Consider the following 25,401-nt stretch of genomic DNA (forward strand, 5'->3'; position numbering starts at 1 on the left):
CCCTTCTTTGTCTATGATTTCTCCCCAACGGAGAATCTCTATAGTCATGGGTCTCTTTCACTCATGTCAAGAGGTATTGGTGATCCTAAAATGTATGTTTTTATGAGGATGCATGATGTCTTATTGGTAATGATGTACATGCTCCTCACTTTTATTATATTTTCACACATGGTCTTTCCTCTCATGTCATGGTTTTTTATGCATGGGGATTATTTTTAGACCTTATCACGAGGTTATTAATGCACAAACAATTGCACATAAGCATTTACACAAACAATTCACTCATCCGCGAACAGTCACGAGCGAATCACGAGGTAGGGGTCTCCTGCAGAAAAGTGCATATTCAAGGAGGATCTAACTGTTCTCACTTGGTCAAAGGCCCCCAAGGTGCCCCCATTATAGGGACCCAATTCCTCTCGTCGTAGGTCGATGGAAAGTTCCAACGCACCGTCGGACTCAAGTTCATGGTTATCACCTTGAGTGATGTTTTCCGACAACGGTCTACGGGCACCTATAGACCCATTCGACAACCGGCCGTACTAACATCCACTCCCTATGGTTAATCACTCATGCCCCCGGGTATAGAGGGAACTGTTGTGTGCAAAGGTTTGTGTGCAGTTTTTATTTCAAACAATTGCGTAAATTTAAAAATACAACAGTTATTAAAGCCAAATAGATAAACATGTTATCATACAAGTAAGGGGTAATGAGGTAATTTTAACTATTATTTGTTAAAAATAATCTGTCACTAAATGGGACTGACTCTCGAGGCTTCCCCAGTGGAGTCGCCATCTGTCGCCACCGGCCCGAAACGGGCTTTCGGCATTCGCGAAGGATGGTTGGACTCGTTTATTTTGTTTAAAAATAGTGGATTGCTAGAATGACTTATTCTCAAACTGAGACCTCGTCAAACGAGCAATTTTATTAAAAGGCTCACTAATCCATATTAATCCCAAGCGGGACCCTCCATGGATTAGTGGTTTTCATAAAAGGAGGGTTCGTGGAGTCGCCACCAATGTTTTACTCAAAACATTGGAAAAAGGGATAAGGCAATTGATTTAAAAATCAACTTTGGCCACTACAACCAGAGTTGGGTAAGGGAGTCGGTTACGCGTGGGGAAGGTGTTAGCACCCCACAGCGCCCCTTTCGGGTTCCCTATGACAGATTATTTTCTAAAATAACAGCGTAAAATTACTAAATTACCCCTATTTATTCTAAACAATTATGATTTGACTATCTACATGATGACAGTTTAAATATGCACACAGAAAGCAGTAAAAGGAAGGATTGAAGGGAAACCTCTTGAAGCGTGCTTTTTATAAAAAATGAACTGGGAAGCGTTTTGGCGTTCCCTCGCTCTACAAGCCCGCTCCTCGCTCTCCTAGAACAAAATTTTAACTAAGGGAATCCAAAAGATTTCCCCTCGACTAGGTTCGATCCTCAAGCAAAATGGCTCGGGGCTCAAGAACTTCGTCGGATCAACTCTCCGAGTGATTTCTAGGGCAGAACACTGCTCAAAAACCCCAGAATACTCAAGGAGAGGGTTCAAACTATGTTGAAAAGTGTGGAATGACGTCCAATTGACGTCATATTTATAGGGAATAGGCGCAGTACGGCCTACAGGGCCAATACGGCCGTATTGAAATTTTTGAACTTCAATACGGTCGTATTGGAGTTCAATACGGTCGTATTGAAAGTCAGAAATTTCAATACGCCCGTATTGAGTTCGCAGCGGTCGTATTGAAATGTCAATACGGTCGTACTGACTTCAGTATGGCCGTATTGAAGCTTCAATACGGCCGTATTGAGTTCAGTACGGCCGTATTGGGCTTTTTCCCTCCACTTCTTTATTTTGAGCTATTCTAAGACCTCTGGACCTACAGAGAACCCTCCTAGGGCCTTCGAGGAGTCCTTCTGGCTGATTATCCTTCAGTCTTCGAGAGTCTTCAAGCTTTATTTCCGACCCGGACAATTTTAGGGGTCTACATTCGTAAATAGTAAAATACGTATACATAAATAGTAAAAATATGTATACATAAATAGTAAAATACGTATACGTAAATAGTAAAATACATAAATAAAATACTTATTCACATAATAAATACATAAAAAAATATTTCTTTTCATTAAATAAAATTTGGGATGTTACAATTCTCCCCTCCTTTTAGAAATTTCGTCCCCGAAATTTTTGCAATGGTAAACTCTTTGCATTCTTACTTCTAATTCTTATGCAACATCACTACCTTGTTGATGTACAACTTTTATCAATTTCCTCAAAAGATTTGCTTAAGGAAAGATCTTGACGAATTTATCCACTTAAACACAAACAAAATCAATTTCTTAAGCATCTTAGACAAATCTTCCACTAGGGTCTATCTATTCACCATCTTACTTCCAAAATGGAGCATCTAAGTGCTACAAGATTCTTAAAAACTTCTAGTATGCTAACCATAAATATACAATTGCTTTACTCCTCTCTTCATCTTAGGTCACAAAATATCTTCTTAAGATTTTGGTACATCTTAGTAGTTTCTGAATGGATACTAAAGATACTCTTATGACCTTCTTCTAGGATTGCTTTATTAAATTCTAGCACACTAGGAATGCACAACTTATCCTTAAATCTCAAAACTCCATCCACTCCAAATTTAAACTCACTCTCCATACCTTGATTCAAGTTCTTTACTTCGCTTTCCATATTAGACCATCACGCTTCCCTTGCGCCACTCTGATACATTTTAGTAACTCCTAAATAAATGTTAAGAGTACTCTTATGTCCTTTCAAGTTTTATAACTAAACATCCAACTGTGTCCTTTCTAATCTCTTGCTTATTTGGGTCACTAATAAAGGATCTAACTCCTAGTTCCTCTAATCTCATCTATTAGTTACTTCCAACATAAATAATTCAATGCTACTATGGTAATCTTACACATCAAGCATAAGTTTCTAAATTCTGCAATCAAATTCAATCCTTAAATCATCAAAATAATAATTTGGTTATCATTGTAATCCAGATATTTGCCACAACATCAACACCTAAGCATATCAGATCACTAATTTTACTACTCTATCTACAACCAATTCAAACTCTTCTATGATCAATTCTAAAGATCAGGTACCTAAGCATAATGTACACTCGGTATCCATATCAGTTCTCAAGTTTCACCATTTCATCTTCACCCAAGTCATAATCATATCCATCACCTTAACCTATAGCCTTATAACTTGTTACCAAAATAAATCAACTAATTATGCTCCTATAATTTTCTTCAACAATCCATTCGCTATTCATACTTAATCTCACAATACTAGAAGTAACCTTATACTCCAAACTTAAATTTCTAATTTAAGCCAAAAAGATTCATCTCTCTAATCATAATGAAAGATAAAGATTTCCTCAAAACATCAATCACCACAATGGCTTTAGCCAAATAATAAGATCAAAATTTTACTCCTTAAGAAATTTCAACTATTTTTTTTATCTCGTATTCAACCCCTTTGGTCAAAATATATTTAAGGTTCTTATGATCACTAAATACCTCAACCATAGAATCATATAGTTAGTGTTTCCAAATCTTAATATAAATGACAAAGTCGCTAACAAGGTTATGGGTAAGGTAATTTCTCTTATGAATTTTCAATTTCTTAGAAACATAAGCTACTATCTTTTCTTCTTGCCACAATATTCTTCCTAAACCTATTTTCAGAGACATATTTATATATCACAATAATCTTACTAAAATCTAGTAATATTAACACTAGTCAATCTTTCCTTAAGAGTTTGAAAACTACTTCCTCAATTGTTATCCCATACTAATGTAACTCCTTTCTAGTCAATTCAGTCAAAGGTAATAGTAAGTAATTCAAAGAAGTAAGCAACGAAATGATTTGGGTAGTTAAAAATATACACAGGTTCAAGAATTCCTGATATAGATTATCCTTACGGTTGATTCCAAGGGTAGGCAAGAAACAACCTAGTGAACTGAAACATCTTAATAACCAAAGAAACGAAGGCAAAAGCAATTTTTATAGTGAGAGCAGTTTAAACCATGAACAGCTGTTAAAAAAATTACTCACTGAATTTTCATATAAACTATCAAACAAGACTCCTGATTTTACTAATTGACTCAAGTATCTCTCACTTAAGCACAACTTAAGTAGATCTTCCTCCGCAAGAAATTTCATGGTCTAAAATACTCACCTCATACAATCCAAATTCATACTTAGACAATCTAGTTTAAATCTATTTTTATGCCTAACAACTCAAAATATCATGATAGCATATATCTACCTGACAAACCGAGTTGTATTCATCCAAGTGATTTCAAACCTATCTCAAACGAAAGTTAAGTGAATAAGCTACAACTCTTTATGAAGACATAAGATTTCCAAGAGATCATCTCTTTAGCTAAAGATTCAAATATCACCACTAATAAATTCAGTGCTTACTAAATTTCTAATCACCAAGGCAGTCATAACTTGAAGTTCTAGATTTTTGTTTCATCTTATCCTAGTTCTATTGAAAAGATAATATCTAAAGCCATATTCTTCATAAAGACCTCAAAATATAAATTTTGTCGATATAATACTCATATTATCATAACAAACTATAATGAAAATATTTTCGACACCAAATAGCAATAATGTATCAATATATCTAATGCCACAAAATACCTCAACTTTTTCCAAATTCACTACTTAATTTCTCATTCAAGTCTCTCCTTACTTTTCTCAATCAAAACAACTCACATGCTACCTAAACCATAAATAATTAACATACCAATAATAACACTTAAGGAAATTAACATCATTTCGATCTCTCACCAAAGAGACAACCACCTTTAGATTCAACCTGCTACAACTATAGATGTCAGAAACTTCACCAATCATAAACTCTTAGTACACTCAATATATCACCTCCCATTCAAGGTTCTAATAATTCGAGTTGGCTAACACTATCATGATTATCATTCCTCTGATTACAAACTAACTTAACAATCTCAAACTCAACAATATCAACACAGGACGAACATCATCATCATAGTACACAACAAACAAGACATAGTCAGAGTACACAACAGAGTCATGATAAGCACATAACACACACGGTTGATAAAATCGACTTGCTCTGATACCACTAAATGTGACACCCTCTACCCCAACATAATTACAATAGATATAAACCATCTATATATAAATTCTTTCTTAGTCTAATATAAAATAATTATCTCAAGTATCATTGGGTAAAAGATGCACATTCATAATTTTCAACTGTAAGTATCAAATTGTCAAGAAATAATAAAATAAAGATTATAGATTAATCCCAGTAAAGGTGGCAGGGCCTCCTAGTTAGGAATTAACTTATAATCTTTTAGTAAAATTATAATATGACAAAAATACACACTTTCAACATAAATAACATAAAAATTACAAAAGAAAAATAATAATAATTTAACAATTAGTCTAGCTAATCCCGATGTCACATCCTATCAGAGCGAAACCCAAACAGAAGCCTAAGCTTCACCACCAACATCCTCAGCCTCATGCTAATTATCTGCATCATAATTTAAACATACACAAAAATGACAAGGGAGTGAGAAACTTCTCACTCAGTTGCAGATATAGAAATAAAAGTTAAATAGCACACACACACGCAATATAATTCACATATATAATCAATCTCACATATATGCTTATGTATAATGATTTTCTTGACTTGACTCACTAATGTATGCATGTGGCGCCATACGGAAGTTGCAGAATTCATCACTGGTGACCCGAAGGCACACCTATACAATTGTCGGTGACCCTAAGGTACACCTATCATTGGTGTTCATACACCTCGTTAGCATATCGTGGGTGACCCAAAGGTACACCTTGTTAGTCGTGGGTATGCGGCCTCAGCGGCACACCTGGAGTAATATGTGCATATGATGCATGTCATACATTCACAGACTCAACCTTTAGCATGTTACACATATCATATTCATATTTCATAATTAAGAATTATTTCAATAATCCAATTTAATAATCCAATAGTCCAACAGTCCAAACAGTCCAACAGTCCAAACAGTCCAATAGTCCAACAGTCCAACAATCCAACAGTCCAGAGGTTGCTTAGGTATCATATTTTTCAATAATAATATATTAAGATCTTTTAAGTAAAGTAGGAAGCTTAAAAGGTAATATAAGATAATAAGGAGGCTCAGCCTTCCATTTAAATAATAGATTACAAATTTATAAATACTTAGGAGGCTTAGCCTTCCATTCAAATAACAGATTCTAATATGTAAATAAATAAGATATAAAACAAAATACATCAATAATACATATTCAAAGAAATAAACAACAGGCAAGGGATCGGGAGCCAATCCAACAAACAAACTATTTAACAATTATTCCCACACCCCCAAGCGAGGTTTCCCACTCCCCCCCTTACCTGGATAAATAGGAATTTGGGCAGAATCTCCTCTCTTTCTCCTTAAACCGGAACCGGAACTAGAGCAGAACCTTCTCTATTCTCCTCCTCTTTTCACAACCTAGGCAGAACCTTCTCTCTTATTTTCTCTTTCTATCTCTCTAGAATTCCTTCTCTCTAAACTTTTCTTCTCTCTAGTTATGAATTTTCAAAATCCTTAGGTCCCTATTTATAGAAATTTTGAAGTTACTATGCACTATGCACTATTCATTAAAATAATATTATAAGTTACTATGCACTATTCACTATTCATTATTATATTCAAATTAATTATAATTTTGAAACTTCAAACGTCCGCATCCCTGAAAACGCAGCCTTTCACTATGCATACATAGTAAAACACTATTCATTAAAATAATAATATAATTACTATTCATGAATAGTAAAATACTATTCATCCAAATAATTTGAGTTTTGCGTACGTTTTTTCAAAATTACTATTCATATGAATAGTAAAATACTATTCATAAATACGTATTCGTAAATAGTAAAATACGTATACATAAATAGTAAAAATATGTATACATAAATAGTAAAATACGTATACGTAAATAGTAAAATACATAAATAAAATACTTATTCACATAATAAATACATAAAAAAATATTTCTTTTCATTAAATAAAATTTGGGATGTTACATAAGGTGTACTGTATGGTCACCCACGATGTAATAAGGTGTACCTTATGGTCACCCACGATGTAATATGCTAATAAGGTGTACCTTATGGTCACCCACGATGTAACATGCTAACAAGGTGTATCTTAGGGTCACCAGTGATGTAACCAGGTGTACCTTAGGGTCACCAATGATGAATTGTGAATCTTCCTATGGCACCACATGCATGCATTTATGAGTCGAGTCCATGACATTATAGCATGATAAATGAGTATATATGTGATATTGATGATGTATGTGTATGTTTTACATGTGACTTATATTTGTTGTGTGTGTGTGTGTACTATCTAACTTTTATTTCTGCACCTGAAACTGAGTGAGATGTTTCTCACTCCCTTGTTATTTTTGTATATGTTTTAAATTGTGTTGCAGATGATCAACATCATGGGGATGTTGGTGATGAGGCTTAAGGCTTCAGTGGGGCATGCTCTGATAGGATGTGACATCGGGCATAGCTAGGCTTGTTTTTTTGGGATGTTATTGTTTTAAAAGCTTTAATTTTCTCTTCTTATGTAATTTTGAACGTTCTTGAGAAAAGACCAAAATGTACATCTTTGTTATACTATTTTATTATATGATTTTAAAGTTATAAATTAATTCCTAACTAGGAGGCACTACCACCTTTACTGGAATTAATATATATTCTCCTTTATATGATTTCTTGAGTTTAATACTTATATTTGACTTTTTATGATTGATGAGTTACGAATGTGAATCTTCTACCTTATGAGATTTGAAACAATTGTTTTATACATGAAAGATGTTATTAAACTATGAAAGATCTTATTTACTCAAAAAGAAAAAGAAATTATTGTTTACATTTATTGTGTATTAACGTTGGGGTAGAGGGTGTCACACAAACTGTGGCTAATAATGAAAAATCTGGATAACCTGCACATCACACTACGAAAACATGTCCAAATAATGTATAATTATAATAATTTATAAGTTAAACATTAAAATTCATATTACATTGATAAAAAAAGGCATAGTGCATAGAATTGGCCAAAACGGGCCGTTCCAAAAGCAGAACGACCCGTTCCAAACTACTAAAAAGGGTTAAAATCTCTAGTTTAGAACGGGTCGTTTTAACATTGAGGTTATGTGAAAAAACTTAACTCTAGAACGGCACGTTTTGGTTTAAGAACGGGCCGTTCCAGATGCAAAAAAAAAACACAACGAGATTGCATGCAGAACGGGCCGTTCTAGTTGCAGAACGGGCCGTTTTAGTTGCAGAACGGGTCGTTCTAATTGCAAAATTCTCAACTTACTTGGACCTAAAATGAAAAAAAAAATTAAAAAATATGTAAACAGTAAATGATGCTAGTTGGAAAAATAAATTTGCACAATTTTGGGTAAATTTTTTTTAAAAAATATATTATTTAAGTAAAAAACTCTCATAAATAAATAAATAAATATATATATATATATCATTAAAATTACATAAATTTAGACACTACTAGAATTTCTCTTATTACATAAAAATTCGCAGGAAACGTTGTTCCTGCAAATTTTCCTGCGAAATTTTATCTGCAGGTAATACTTTCGTGGATAATATTTTTTTACGAATTTTAAAAATTGCAGGAAATTTTCCTGCAAAAAAAATTCACAGGAAAATTTCCTGCAAAAAAAATTCGCAAGAAAGTTTCCTACGAATTTTTTCGCAAGAAATTTTGCAGGAATATTTTTTACGAAAAAAATTAAAGAAATTACTATAAATTCTATCAATAATTTTTCAACTTTCAAATGCTCACAATGAATTCATCCGAAGCATTTGTTTCCATGCCTCCAACATGTGATACATAATCTTTTAAATTTTAAGATTGTAGATTATAAGTCTAACACTCAACCATAGAAATCAACTTGTAAGGTAATTGTTATCCCAACTTATATACTCTTTAATTGCTTTATTTTCAATCGATGTGGGACTTGAAGTTTTTCTAAAATATTAAACTGATAAATTTAAATATTTTTTTTTATTTTTCTTGCGGATTAAAATTTGCAGGAAAATTCGCAGGAAAAATTGCTTGCAAAATTTTTCTACCATTTAGTAAACATTACTTGCGAATTTAATTTTGCAAGAAAATTTGCAAGAAACAAAATAAAATTCTTACAATATTTTCTGCAAATTTTTACTATGGAAAAAAATTTCTATGATTATTAAAATTGTAGCAAAATTTGTAAGAAATATCTGTAAATTATTTTTCGCAAATAAATTTGCAAAAAATTTCTGCGAATATTTTTTTGCACGAAAATTCGCAAAAAATTTATGCAAATATTTTTTTTGCAACAAAATTCACAAAAAATTTCTACGAATATTTTTTTGCAGGAAAATTTGCAAGAAAATGATATTTTTCTAGTAGTGAGAGTTTATAAGCAATTTATCTAATATCTCTTCATTTTTTTCTTTTATATTAATTGTCAAAGTTTCATAAGTCATTAATGAATTTCATAACTTTCAGAAGCAATAATTAATTTCATCAATCAAAATAAAAAAAAATAATATAATTTCAATTTTTTTAATATATATCATTAAAATTACATAATTTTTGTAATAAGAAAACTATTTTTTAAAGAATTTACCATGACTATGATTTGCCATCCATTATAAATTCATCACCTATCATATGTAACTTCCCAAACAATAATTGATTATCATGTTATACAATTTACGATAATTCATATAATATCATAATAATTGACTTCAGAATCAAAATAAATAAAAAACAAACATAATATGATTTTTTAAATAATATATATATATATATATATATATATATATATATATATCATTAAAATTGCATAAAATCTTTCGCATTAATTCTGTGATAAAAAATTTACATAAATTCTGCAAAAACAAAAATCTAATAATTTTTTTAAAATAATCTATACATTAAAATAATTTATCTAATATTACTTTCATTTTCCCATTCATATTAATTTTCAGAATTTCATAATTCATTAATAGATTTCATAACTTTAATATAAATTTTGTAAATAATATATATATATATATATATATATATATATATATATTTTACAATTTACAATTTAAAAATAAGTATGTATTTCAAGAATGGTTTTGAGTCATAGTTTTTTAATTGTTGAGAGAATTTTAAATAATATATTTGGTCTATTTAAACACCATCCATCTTAATAAATATTGTTATTTCTCTCTATCTAAAGTTCTGTTATGTCCTATTCCTCAATTTTCTGGTAATTCTCCCAATTTTCCTATTATATATTATTTTAATATATATAAAATGAATAATTTCTCCAACAAATACATGCAGCAAAAATAAATTATGCTAATAAATATTTTTAATGACTAACATTTATAGCACTAAATACTTTTAATGACTAACATTTATAGCACTAAATACTATAAAATAAGGTTGTACACTAGGATAATTGTACCCGTGGATAATGTCCAAGTTTGCCCTAACTTTAACGAGGAATACATGATTTGACTGGACATGTGTAATACTCAATTCGGTAAACCAAGTATGGAGATAGGGATGAGTATATACATTGTAACATCCCAAATTTTATTCAATGAAAAGAAATATTTTTTTTTGTGAATAAGTATTTTATTTATGTATTTTACTATTTACGTATACGTATTTTACTATTTATGTATACATATTTTTACTATTTATGTATACGTATTTTACTATTTACGAATACATATGTATGAATAGTATTTTACTATGCAATTGCACAGTGAAGGGGCGGCTGAAACGTGGGCTGCGGATTCTTTCCGTTTCAAAATTTTAATTAATTTGAATATAATAATGAATAGTGCATAGTGCATAGTAATTTATAATATTATTTTAATGAATAGTACATAGTGCATAGTAATTTATAATATTATTTTAATGAATAGTGCATAGTGCATAGTAACTTCAAAAATTCTATAAATAGGGGCCTAAGGTTTTGAAAATTTAGAATTCTAGAGAGAAGGAAATTCTAGAGAATTAGAGAGAGAAAGTAAGAGAGAGAGAAGGAGAAAGAAAAGGAGGTTCTGCTCTAGTGCCTTGTTTAAGGAGAAAGAGGAAGAGATTCTGCCCTAATTCCGATTCCTTTTAAGGAAAGATAGAGAGGAGGAGATTCTGCCCAAATTTCTGTAAACCCAGGTAAGGGGGGAGTGGGAAACCTCGCTTGGGGGTGTGGGAATAATTGTTAAATAGTTTGTTTGTTGGATTGGCTCCCGATCCCTTACCTGTTGTTTATTTCTTTGAATATGTATTATTGATGTGTTTTGTTTTATATCTTATTTATTTACATATTAGAATCTGTTATTTGAATGGAAGGCTAAGCCTCCTAAGTATTTATAAATTTATAATCTGTTATTTAAATGGAAGGCTGAGCCTCCTTATTATCTTATATTACCTTTTAAGCTTCCTACTTTACTTAAAAGATCTTAATATATTATTATTGAAAAATATGATACCTAAGCAACCTCTGGACTGTTGGATTGTTGGACTGGTGGACTGTTGGACTGTTTGGACTGTTGGACTGTTTGGACTGTTGGACTATTGGACTATTAAATTGGATTATTGAAATAATTCTTAATTATGAAATATGAATATGATATGTGTAACATGCTAAAGGTTGAGTCTGTGAATGTATGACATGCATCATATGCACATATTACTCCAGGTGTGCCGCTGAGGCCGCATACCCACGACTAACAAGGTGTACCTTTGAGTCACCCACGATATGCTAACGAGGTGTATGAACACCAGTGATAGGTGTGCCTTCGGGACACCAGTGATGTAACATGCTAACGAGGTGTATGAACACCAGTGATAGGTGTACCTTTGGGTCACCAGTGATAAATTCTGAAACTTCCGTATGGCGCCACATGCATACATTAGTGAGTCAAGTCAAGAAAATCATTATACATAAGCATATATGTGAGATTGATTATATATGTGAATTATATTGTGTGTGTGTGTGCTATTTAACTTTTATTTCTATATCTGCAACTGAGTGAGAAGTTTCTCACTCCCTTGTCATTTTTGTGTATATTTAAATTATGATGCAGATAATTAGCATGAGGCTGAGGATGTTGGTGGTGAAGCTTAGGCTTCTGTTTGGGTTTCGCTCTGATAGGATGTGACATCGGGATTAGCTAGACTAATTGTTAAATTATTATTATTTTTCTTTTGTAATTTTTATGTTATTTATGTTGAAAGTGTGTATTTTTGTCATATTATAATTTTACTAAAAGATTATAAGTTAATTGTGACACCCTCTACCCCAATATCATTAATAAACATAAACTATATTTATAAAAGATTTTCATAGAATGATATAAAACAATAAGTATCATAAGGTAGAAGATGCACATTCATAATACATACACATAAATATTACACTCAAGAAGTTATTATAAAACAAAGATTATAAATTAATCCCAGTAAAGGTGGCAGGGCCTCCTAGTTAGGAATTAACTTATAATCTTTTAGTAAAATTATAATATGACAAAAATACACACTTTCAACATAAATAACATAAAAATTACAAAAGAAAAATAATAATAATTTAACAATAAGTCTAGCTAATCCCGATGTCACATCTTATCAGAGCGAAACCCAAACAGAAGCCTAAGCTTCACCACCAACATCCTTAGCCTCATGCTAATTATCTGCATCATAATTTAAATATACACAAAAATGACAAGGGAGTGAGAAACTTCTCACTCAGTTGCAGATATAGAAATAAAAGTTAAATAGCACACACACACGCAATATAATTCACATATATAATCAATCTCACATATATGCTTATGTATAATGATTTCCTTGACTTGACTCACTAATGTATGCATGTGGCGCCATACAGAAGTTGCAGAATTTATCACTGGTGACCTGAAGGCACACCTATACAATTGTCGGTGACCCTAAGGTACACCTATCATTGGTGTTCATACACCTCGTTAGCATATCGTGGGTGACCCAAAGGTACACCTTGTTAGTCGTGGGTATGCGGCCTCAGCGGCACACCTGGAGTAATATGTGCATATGATGCATGTCATACATTCACAGACTCAACCTTTAGCATGTTACACATATCATATTCATATTTCATAATTAAGAATTATTTCAATAATCCAACTTAATAGTCCAATAGTCCAACAGTCCAAACAGTCCAACAGTCCAAACAGTCCAATAGTCCAACAGTCCAACAATCCAACAATCCAACAATCCAACAGTCCAGAGGTTGCTTAGGTATCATATTTTTCAATAATAATATATTAAGATCTTTTAAGTAAAGTAGGAAGCTTAAAAGGTAATATAAGATAATAAGGAGGCTCAGCCTTCCATTTAAATAATAGATTACAAATTTATAAATACTTAGGAGGCTTAGCCTTCCATTCAAATAACAGATTCTAATATGTAAATAAATAAGATATAAAACAAAACACATCAATAATACATATTCAAAGAAATAAACAACAGGTAAGGGATCGGGAGCCAATCCAACAAACAAACTATTTAACAATTATTCCCACACCCCCAAGCGAGGTTTCCCACTCCCCCCCTTACCTGGATAAATAGGAATTTGGGCAGAATCTCCTCTCTTTCTCCTTAAACCGGAACCGGAACTAGAGCAGAACCTTCTCTATTCTCCTCCTCTTTTCACAACCTAGGCAGAACCTTCTCTCTTAATTTCTCTTTCTATCTCTCTAGAATTCCTTCTCTCTAAACTTTTCTTCTCTCTAGTTATGAATTTTCAAAATCCTTAGGCCCCTATTTATAGAAATTTTGAAAATACTATGCACTATGCACTATTCATTAAAATAATATTATAAATTACTATGCACTATGCACTATTCATTAAAATAATAAAATTTATTAAAATTTATAAACTTCAGATCCGCAGCCCCCTCTGTAGCCGCCAGTTACTGTGCACATGCACAGTAAAATACTATTTACAAATACGTAAATACGTATTTATGAATAGTGAAAAACGTATACGTAAATAGTAAAATACATGAATAGTAAAATACGTAAATAGTAAAATACTTAAATAAAAATATGACAAACCTTCTAATAATCTCAATAAATATTTAAAATCAAAATAACTTGTTTTATTTATTAAAATTTGGGATATTACATTTTTAAACCCTTTAATAATTTCATAAATATTTAAAATACATAAAAATAACCCTTTTTCATTGAATAAAATTTGGGATGTTACATTAATTCCTAACTAGGAGGCCCTGCCACCTTTACTGGGATTAATCTATAATCTTTATTTTATTATTTCTTGACAATTTGATACAAATAGTTGAAAATTATGAATGTGCATCTTTTACCCAATGATACTTGAGATAATTATTTTATATTAGACTAAGAAAGAATTTATATATAGATGGTTTATATCTATTGTATTTATGTTGGGGTAGAGGGTGTCACATTTAGTGGTATCAGAGCAAGTCGATTTTATCAACCGTGTGTGTTATGTGCTTATCATGACTCTGTTGTGTACTCTGACTATGTCTTGTTTGTTGTGTATTATGATGATGATGTTCGTCCTGTGTTGATATTGTTGAGTTTGAGATTGTTAAGTTAGTTTGTAATCAGAGGAATGATAATCATGATAGTGTTAGCCAACTCGAATTATTAGAACCTTGGATGGGAGGTGATATATTGAGTGTACTAAGAGTTTATGATTGGTGAAGTTTCTGACATCTATAGTTGTAGCAGGTTGAATCTAAAGGTGGTTGTCTCTTTGGTGAGAGATCGAAATGATGGTAATTCCCTTAAGTGTTATTATTGGTATGTTAATTATTTATGGTTTAGGTAGCATGAGAGTTGTTTTGATTGAGAAAAGTAAGGAGATACTTGAGTCAATTAGTAAAATCAGGAGTCTTGTTTGATAGTTTATATGAAAATTCAGTGAGTAATTTTTTTTTAACAGCTGTTCATGGTTTAAACTGCTCTCACTATAAAAATTGCTTTTGCCTTCGTTTCTTTGGTTATTAAGATGTTTCAGTTCACTAGGTTGTTTCTTGCCTACCCTTGGAATCAACCGTAAGGATAACCTATATCAGGAATTCTTGAACCTTTGTATATTTTTAACTACCCAAATCATTTCGTTGCTTACTTCTTTGAATTACTTACTAGTACCTTTGACTGAATTGACTAGAAAGGAGTTACATTAGTATGGGATAACAATTGAGGAAGTAGTTTTCAAACTCTTAAGGAAAAATTGACTAGTGTTAATATTACTAGATTTTAGTAAGATTATTGTGATATATAAATATGTCTCTGAAAATAGGTTTAGGAAGAATATTGTGGCAAGAAGAAAAGATAGTAGCTTATGTTTCTAAGAAATTGAAAATTCATGAGAGAAATTACCTTACCCATAACCTTGTTAGCGACTTTGTCATTTATACTAAGATTTGGAGACACTAACTATATGATTCTATGGTTGAGGTATTTAGTGATCATAAGAACCTTAAATATCTTTTGACCAAAGGGGTTGAATACGAGATAAAAGAAATAGTTGAAATTTCTTAAGGAGTAAAATTTTGATCTTATTATTTGGCTAAAGCCATTGTGATGATTGATGTTTTGAGGAAATCTTTATCTTTCATTATGATTAGAGAGATGAATCTTTTTGGCTCAAATTAGAAATTTAAGTTTGGATTATAAGGTTACTTCTAGTATTGTGAGATTAAGTATGAATAGCGAATGGATTGTTGAAGAAAATTATAGGAGCATAATTAGTTGATTTATTTTGGTAACAAGTTATAAGGCTATAGGTTAAGGTGATGGATATGATTATGACTTGGGTGAACTTGAGAACTGATATGGATACCGAGTGTACATTATGCTTAGGTACCTGATCTTTAGAATTGATCATAGAAGAGTTTGAATTGGTTGTAGATAGAGTAGTAAAATTAGTGATCTGATATGTGTATCTAATGCTTAGGTGTTGATGTTGTGGCAAATATCTGGATTACAATGATAACCAAATTATTATTTTGATGATTTAAGGATTGAATTTGATTGCAGAATTTAGAAACTTATGCTTGATGTGTAAGATTACCCTAGTAGCATTGAATTATTTATGTTGGAAGTAACTATCGGATTAATAGATGAGATTAGAGGAACTAGGAGTTAGATCCTTTATTAGTGACCCAAGTAAGCAAGAGATCAGAAAGGACACAGTTGAATGTTTAGTTATAAAACTTGAAAGGACATAAGAGTACTCTTAACATTTATTTAGGAGTTACTAAAATGTATCAGAGTGGCGTAAGGGAAGCGTGATGGTCTAATATGGAAAGCGAAGTAGAGAACTTGAATCAAGGTATGGAGAGTGAGTTTAAATTTAGAGTGGATGGAGTTTTGAGATTTAAGGATAAGTTGGGCATTCCTAGTGTGCTAGAATTTAATAAAGCAATCCTAGAAGAAGGTCATAAGAGTATCTTTAGTATCCATTCAGAAACTACTAAGATGTACCAAAATCTTAAGAAGATATTTTGTGACCTAAGATGAAGAGAGGAATAAAGCAATTGTATATTTATGGTTAGCATACTAAAAGTTTTTAAGAATCTTGTAGCACTTAGATGCTCCATTTTGGAAGTAAGATGGTGAATAGATAGACCCTAGTGGAAGATTTGTCTAAGACGCTTAAGAAATTGATTTTGTTTGTGTTTAAGTGGATAAATTCGTCAAGATCTTTCCCTAAGCAAATCCTTTGAGGAAATTGATAAAAGTTGTACATCAACAAGGTAGTGATGTTGCATAAGAATTAGAAGTAAGAATGCGAAGAGTTTACCATTGCAAAAATTTCGGGGACGAAATTTCTAAAAGGAGGGGAGAATTGTAACATCCCAAATTTTATTCAATGAAAAGAAATATTTTTTTTTGTGAATAAGTATTTTATTTATGTATTTTACTATTTACGTATACGTATTTTACTATTTATGTATACATATTTTTACTATTTATGTATACGTATTTTACTATTTACGAATACGTATGTATGAATAGTATTTTACTATGCAATTGCACAGTGAAGGGGCGGCTGAAACGTGGGCTGCGGATTCTTTCCGTTTCAAAATTTTAATTAATTTGAATATAATAATGAATAGTGCATAGTGCATAGTAATTTATAATATTATTTTAATGAATAGTGCATAGTGCATAGTAATTTATAATATTATTTTAATGAATAGTGCATAGTGCATAGTAACTTCAAAAATTCTATAAATAGGGGCCTAAGGTTTTGAAAATTTAGAATTCTAGAGAGAAGGAAATTCTAGAGAATTAGAGAGAGAAAGTAAGAGAGAGAGAAGGAGAAAGAAAAGGAGGTTCTGCTCTAGTGCCTTGTTTAAGGAGAAAGAGGAAGAGATTCTGCCCTAATTCCGATTCCTTTTAAGGAAAGATAGAGAGGAGGAGATTCTGCCCAAATTTCTGTAAACCCAGGTAAGGGGGGAGTGGGAAACCTCGCTTGGGGGTGTGGGAATAATTGTTAAATAGTTTGTTTGTTGGATTGGCTCCCGATCCCTTACCTGTTGTTTATTTCTTTGAATATGTATTATTGATGTGTTTTGTTTTATATCTTATTTATTTACATATTAGAATCTGTTATTTGAATGGAAGGCTAAGCCTCCTAAGTATTTATAAATTTATAATCTGTTATTTAAATGGAAGGCTGAGCCTCCTTATTATCTTATATTACCTTTTAAGCTTCCTACTTTACTTAAAAGATCTTAATATATTATTATTGAAAAATATGATACCTAAGCAACCTCTGGACTGTTGGATTGTTGGACTGGTGGACTGTTGGACTGTTTGGACTGTTGGACTGTTTGGACTGTTGGACTATTGGACTATTAAATTGGATTATTGAAATAATTCTTAATTATGAAATATGAATATGATATGTGTAACATGCTAAAGGTTGAGTCTGTGAATGTATGACATGCATCATATGCACATATTACTCCAGGTGTGCCGCTGAGGCCGCATACCCACGACTAACAAGGTGTACCTTTGAGTCACCCACGATATGCTAACGAGGTGTATGAACACCAGTGATAGGTGTGCCTTCGGGACACCAGTGATGTAACATGCTAACGAGGTGTATGAACACCAGTGATAGGTGTACCTTTGGGTCACCAGTGATAAATTCTGAAACTTCCGTATGGCGCCACATGCATACATTAGTGAGTCAAGTCAAGAAAATCATTATACATAAGCATATATGTGAGATTGATTATATATGTGAATTATATTGTGTGTGTGTGTGCTATTTAACTTTTATTTCTATATCTGCAACTGAGTGAGAAGTTTCTCACTCCCTTGTCATTTTTGTGTATATTTAAATTATGATGCAGATAATTAGCATGAGGCTGAGGATGTTGGTGGTGAAGCTTAGGCTTCTGTTTGGGTTTCGCTCTGATAGGATGTGACATCGGGATTAGCTAGACTAATTGTTAAATTATTATTATTTTTCTTTTGTAATTTTTATGTTATTTATGTTGAAAGTGTGTATTTTTGTCATATTATAATTTTACTAAAAGATTATAAGTTAATTCCTAACTAGGAGGCCCTGCCACCTTTACTGGGATTAATCTATAATCTTTATTTTATTATTTCTTGACAATTTGATACAAATAGTTGAAAATTATGAATGTGCATCTTTTACCCAATGATACTTGAGATAATTATTTTATATTAGACTAAGAAAGAATTTATATATAGATGGTTTATATCTATTGTATTTATGTTGGGGTAGAGGGTGTCACATTTAGTGGTATCAGAGCAAGTCGATTTTATCAACCGTGTGTGTTATGTGCTTATCATGACTCTGTTGTGTACTCTGACTATGTCTTGTTTGTTGTGTATTATGATGATGATGTTCGTCCTGTGTTGATATTGTTGAGTTTGAGATTGTTAAGTTAGTTTGTAATCAGAGGAATGATAATCATGATAGTGTTAGCCAACTCGAATTATTAGAACCTTGGATGGGAGGTGATATATTGAGTGTACTAAGAGTTTATGATTGGTGAAGTTTCTGACATCTATAGTTGTAGCAGGTTGAATCTAAAGGTGGTTGTCTCTTTGGTGAGAGATCGAAATGATGGTAATTCCCTTAAGTGTTATTATTGGTATGTTAATTATTTATGGTTTAGGTAGCATGAGAGTTGTTTTGATTGAGAAAAGTAAGGAGATACTTGAGTCAATTAGTAAAATCAGGAGTCTTGTTTGATAGTTTATATGAAAATTCAGTGAGTAATTTTTTTTTAACAGCTGTTCATGGTTTAAACTGCTCTCACTATAAAAATTGCTTTTGCCTTCGTTTCTTTGGTTATTAAGATGTTTCAGTTCACTAGGTTGTTTCTTGCCTACCCTTGGAATCAACCGTAAGGATAACCTATATCAGGAATTCTTGAACCTTTGTATATTTTTAACTACCCAAATCATTTCGTTGCTTACTTCTTTGAATTACTTACTAGTACCTTTGACTGAATTGACTAGAAAGGAGTTACATTAGTATGGGATAACAATTGAGGAAGTAGTTTTCAAACTCTTAAGGAAAAATTGACTAGTGTTAATATTACTAGATTTTAGTAAGATTATTGTGATATATAAATATGTCTCTGAAAATAGGTTTAGGAAGAATATTGTGGCAAGAAGAAAAGATAGTAGCTTATGTTTCTAAGAAATTGAAAATTCATGAGAGAAATTACCTTACCCATAACCTTGTTAGCGACTTTGTCATTTATACTAAGATTTGGAGACACTAACTATATGATTCTATGGTTGAGGTATTTAGTGATCATAAGAACCTTAAATATCTTTTGACCAAAGGGGTTGAATACGAGATAAAAGAAATAGTTGAAATTTCTTAAGGAGTAAAATTTTGATCTTATTATTTGGCTAAAGCCATTGTGATGATTGATGTTTTGAGGAAATCTTTATCTTTCATTATGATTAGAGAGATGAATCTTTTTGGCTCAAATTAGAAATTTAAGTTTGGATTATAAGGTTACTTCTAGTATTGTGAGATTAAGTATGAATAGCGAATGGATTGTTGAAGAAAATTATAGGAGCATAATTAGTTGATTTATTTTGGTAACAAGTTATAAGGCTATAGGTTAAGGTGATGGATATGATTATGACTTGGGTGAACTTGAGAACTGATATGGATACCGAGTGTACATTATGCTTAGGTACCTGATCTTTAGAATTGATCATAGAAGAGTTTGAATTGGTTGTAGATAGAGTAGTAAAATTAGTGATCTGATATGTGTATCTAATGCTTAGGTGTTGATGTTGTGGCAAATATCTGGATTACAATGATAACCAAATTATTATTTTGATGATTTAAGGATTGAATTTGATTGCAGAATTTAGAAACTTATGCTTGATGTGTAAGATTACCCTAGTAGCATTGAATTATTTATGTTGGAAGTAACTATCGGATTAATAGATGAGATTAGAGGAACTAGGAGTTAGATCCTTTATTAGTGACCCAAGTAAGCAAGAGATCAGAAAGGACACAGTTGAATGTTTAGTTATAAAACTTGAAAGGACATAAGAGTACTCTTAACATTTATTTAGGAGTTACTAAAATGTATCAGAGTGGCGTAAGGGAAGCGTGATGGTCTAATATGGAAAGCGAAGTAGAGAACTTGAATCAAGGTATGGAGAGTGAGTTTAAATTTAGAGTGGATGGAGTTTTGAGATTTAAGGATAAGTTGGGCATTCCTAGTGTGCTAGAATTTAATAAAGCAATCCTAGAAGAAGGTCATAAGAGTATCTTTAGTATCCATTCAGAAACTACTAAGATGTACCAAAATCTTAAGAAGATATTTTGTGACCTAAGATGAAGAGAGGAATAAAGCAATTGTATATTTATGGTTAGCATACTAAAAGTTTTTAAGAATCTTGTAGCACTTAGATGCTCCATTTTGGAAGTAAGATGGTGAATAGATAGACCCTAGTGGAAGATTTGTCTAAGACGCTTAAGAAATTGATTTTGTTTGTGTTTAAGTGGATAAATTCGTCAAGATCTTTCCCTAAGCAAATCCTTTGAGGAAATTGATAAAAGTTGTACATCAACAAGGTAGTGATGTTGCATAAGAATTAGAAGTAAGAATGCGAAGAGTTTACCATTGCAAAAATTTCGGGGACGAAATTTCTAAAAGGAGGGGAGAATTGTAACATCCCAAATTTTATTCAATGAAAAGAAATATTTTTTTTTGTGAATAAGTATTTTATTTATGTATTTTACTATTTACGTATACGTATTTTACTATTTATGTATACATATTTTTACTATTTATGTATACGTATTTTACTATTTACGAATACGTATGTATGAATAGTATTTTACTATGCAATTGCACAGTGAAGGGGCGGCTGAAACGTGGGCTGCGGATTCTTTCCGTTTCAAAATTTTAATTAATTTGAATATAATAATGAATAGTGCATAGTGCATAGTAATTTATAATATTATTTTAATGAATAGTGCATAGTGCATAGTAATTTATAATATTATTTTAATGAATAGTGCATAGTGCATAGTAACTTCAAAAATTCTATAAATAGGGGCCTAAGGTTTTGAAAATTTAGAATTCTAGAGAGAAGGAAATTCTAGAGAATTAGAGAGAGAAAGTAAGAGAGAGAGAAGGAGAAAGAAAAGGAGGTTCTGCTCTAGTGCCTTGTTTAAGGAGAAAGAGGAAGAGATTCTGCCCTAATTCCGATTCCTTTTAAGGAAAGATAGAGAGGAGGAGATTCTGCCCAAATTTCTGTAAACCCAGGTAAGGGGGGAGTGGGAAACCTCGCTTGGGGGTGTGGGAATAATTGTTAAATAGTTTGTTTGTTGGATTGGCTCCCGATCCCTTACCTGTTGTTTATTTCTTTGAATATGTATTATTGATGTGTTTTGTTTTATATCTTATTTATTTACATATTAGAATCTGTTATTTGAATGGAAGGCTAAGCCTCCTAAGTATTTATAAATTTATAATCTGTTATTTAAATGGAAGGCTGAGCCTCCTTATTATCTTATATTACCTTTTAAGCTTCCTACTTTACTTAAAAGATCTTAATATATTATTATTGAAAAATATGATACCTAAGCAACCTCTGGACTGTTGGATTGTTGGACTGGTGGACTGTTGGACTGTTTGGACTGTTGGACTGTTTGGACTGTTGGACTATTGGACTATTAAATTGGATTATTGAAATAATTCTTAATTATGAAATATGAATATGATATGTGTAACATGCTAAAGGTTGAGTCTGTGAATGTATGACATGCATCATATGCACATATTACTCCAGGTGTGCCGCTGAGGCCGCATACCCACGACTAACAAGGTGTACCTTTGAGTCACCCACGATATGCTAACGAGGTGTATGAACACCAGTGATAGGTGTGCCTTCGGGACACCAGTGATGTAACATGCTAACGAGGTGTATGAACACCAGTGATAGGTGTACCTTTGGGTCACCAGTGATAAATTCTGAAACTTCCGTATGGCGCCACATGCATACATTAGTGAGTCAAGTCAAGAAAATCATTATACATAAGCATATATGTGAGATTGATTATATATGTGAATTATATTGTGTGTGTGTGTGCTATTTAACTTTTATTTCTATATCTGCAACTGAGTGAGAAGTTTCTCACTCCCTTGTCATTTTTGTGTATATTTAAATTATGATGCAGATAATTAGCATGAGGCTGAGGATGTTGGTGGTGAAGCTTAGGCTTCTGTTTGGGTTTCGCTCTGATAGGATGTGACATCGGGATTAGCTAGACTAATTGTTAAATTATTATTATTTTTCTTTTGTAATTTTTATGTTATTTATGTTGAAAGTGTGTATTTTTGTCATATTATAATTTTACTAAAAGATTATAAGTTAATTCCTAACTAGGAGGCCCTGCCACCTTTACTGGGATTAATCTATAATCTTTATTTTATTATTTCTTGACAATTTGATACAAATAGTTGAAAATTATGAATGTGCATCTTTTACCCAATGATACTTGAGATAATTATTTTATATTAGACTAAGAAAGAATTTATATATAGATGGTTTATATCTATTGTATTTATGTTGGGGTAGAGGGTGTCACATTTAGTGGTATCAGAGCAAGTCGATTTTATCAACCGTGTGTGTTATGTGCTTATCATGACTCTGTTGTGTACTCTGACTATGTCTTGTTTGTTGTGTATTATGATGATGATGTTCGTCCTGTGTTGATATTGTTGAGTTTGAGATTGTTAAGTTAGTTTGTAATCAGAGGAATGATAATCATGATAGTGTTAGCCAACTCGAATTATTAGAACCTTGGATGGGAGGTGATATATTGAGTGTACTAAGAGTTTATGATTGGTGAAGTTTCTGACATCTATAGTTGTAGCAGGTTGAATCTAAAGGTGGTTGTCTCTTTGGTGAGAGATCGAAATGATGGTAATTCCCTTAAGTGTTATTATTGGTATGTTAATTATTTATGGTTTAGGTAGCATGAGAGTTGTTTTGATTGAGAAAAGTAAGGAGATACTTGAGTCAATTAGTAAAATCAGGAGTCTTGTTTGATAGTTTATATGAAAATTCAGTGAGTAATTTTTTTTTAACAGCTGTTCATGGTTTAAACTGCTCTCACTATAAAAATTGCTTTTGCCTTCGTTTCTTTGGTTATTAAGATGTTTCAGTTCACTAGGTTGTTTCTTGCCTACCCTTGGAATCAACCGTAAGGATAACCTATATCAGGAATTCTTGAACCTTTGTATATTTTTAACTACCCAAATCATTTCGTTGCTTACTTCTTTGAATTACTTACTAGTACCTTTGACTGAATTGACTAGAAAGGAGTTACATTAGTATGGGATAACAATTGAGGAAGTAGTTTTCAAACTCTTAAGGAAAAATTGACTAGTGTTAATATTACTAGATTTTAGTAAGATTATTGTGATATATAAATATGTCTCTGAAAATAGGTTTAGGAAGAATATTGTGGCAAGAAGAAAAGATAGTAGCTTATGTTTCTAAGAAATTGAAAATTCATGAGAGAAATTACCTTACCCATAACCTTGTTAGCGACTTTGTCATTTATACTAAGATTTGGAGACACTAACTATATGATTCTATGGTTGAGGTATTTAGTGATCATAAGAACCTTAAATATCTTTTGACCAAAGGGGTTGAATACGAGATAAAAGAAATAGTTGAAATTTCTTAAGGAGTAAAATTTTGATCTTATTATTTGGCTAAAGCCATTGTGATGATTGATGTTTTGAGGAAATCTTTATCTTTCATTATGATTAGAGAGATGAATCTTTTTGGCTCAAATTAGAAATTTAAGTTTGGATTATAAGGTTACTTCTAGTATTGTGAGATTAAGTATGAATAGCGAATGGATTGTTGAAGAAAATTATAGGAGCATAATTAGTTGATTTATTTTGGTAACAAGTTATAAGGCTATAGGTTAAGGTGATGGATATGATTATGACTTGGGTGAACTTGAGAACTGATATGGATACCGAGTGTACATTATGCTTAGGTACCTGATCTTTAGAATTGATCATAGAAGAGTTTGAATTGGTTGTAGATAGAGTAGTAAAATTAGTGATCTGATATGTGTATCTAATGCTTAGGTGTTGATGTTGTGGCAAATATCTGGATTACAATGATAACCAAATTATTATTTTGATGATTTAAGGATTGAATTTGATTGCAGAATTTAGAAACTTATGCTTGATGTGTAAGATTACCCTAGTAGCATTGAATTATTTATGTTGGAAGTAACTATCGGATTAATAGATGAGATTAGAGGAACTAGGAGTTAGATCCTTTATTAGTGACCCAAGTAAGCAAGAGATCAGAAAGGACACAGTTGAATGTTTAGTTATAAAACTTGAAAGGACATAAGAGTACTCTTAACATTTATTTAGGAGTTACTAAAATGTATCAGAGTGGCGTAAGGGAAGCGTGATGGTCTAATATGGAAAGCGAAGTAGAGAACTTGAATCAAGGTATGGAGAGTGAGTTTAAATTTAGAGTGGATGGAGTTTTGAGATTTAAGGATAAGTTGGGCATTCCTAGTGTGCTAGAATTTAATAAAGCAATCCTAGAAGAAGGTCATAAGAGTATCTTTAGTATCCATTCAGAAACTACTAAGATGTACCAAAATCTTAAGAAGATATTTTGTGACCTAAGATGAAGAGAGGAATAAAGCAATTGTATATTTATGGTTAGCA

The 25,401-nt window shown here is 31.8% G+C and overlaps 2 long non-coding RNA genes across 2 annotated transcripts; both read right to left on the reverse strand.

Annotated features, from left to right (window-relative positions):
- Positions 1–5,238: 5,238 nt before the first annotated feature.
- On the reverse strand, positions 5,239–7,292 carry LOC145955477 (uncharacterized). The gene is made up of 2 exons (XR_014432096.1): positions 6,442–7,292; positions 5,239–5,556 (listed from the first exon to the last, which is right to left on the reverse strand). It is a non-coding gene; the product is annotated as an uncharacterized LOC145955477 (long non-coding RNA).
- A 5,180-nt stretch (positions 7,293–12,472) lies between these two features.
- On the reverse strand, positions 12,473–14,977 carry LOC145955478 (uncharacterized). The gene is made up of 2 exons (XR_014432097.1): positions 13,712–14,977; positions 12,473–12,810 (listed from the first exon to the last, which is right to left on the reverse strand). It is a non-coding gene; the product is annotated as an uncharacterized LOC145955478 (long non-coding RNA).
- Positions 14,978–25,401: the final 10,424 nt, after the last annotated feature.

This window comes from Cajanus cajan, chromosome 3, assembly GCF_000230855.2.
Source record: "Cajanus cajan strain Asha chromosome 3, NIPB_CcT2T_4, whole genome shotgun sequence".
Lineage (NCBI taxonomy): Eukaryota > Viridiplantae > Streptophyta > Magnoliopsida > Fabales > Fabaceae > Cajanus > Cajanus cajan.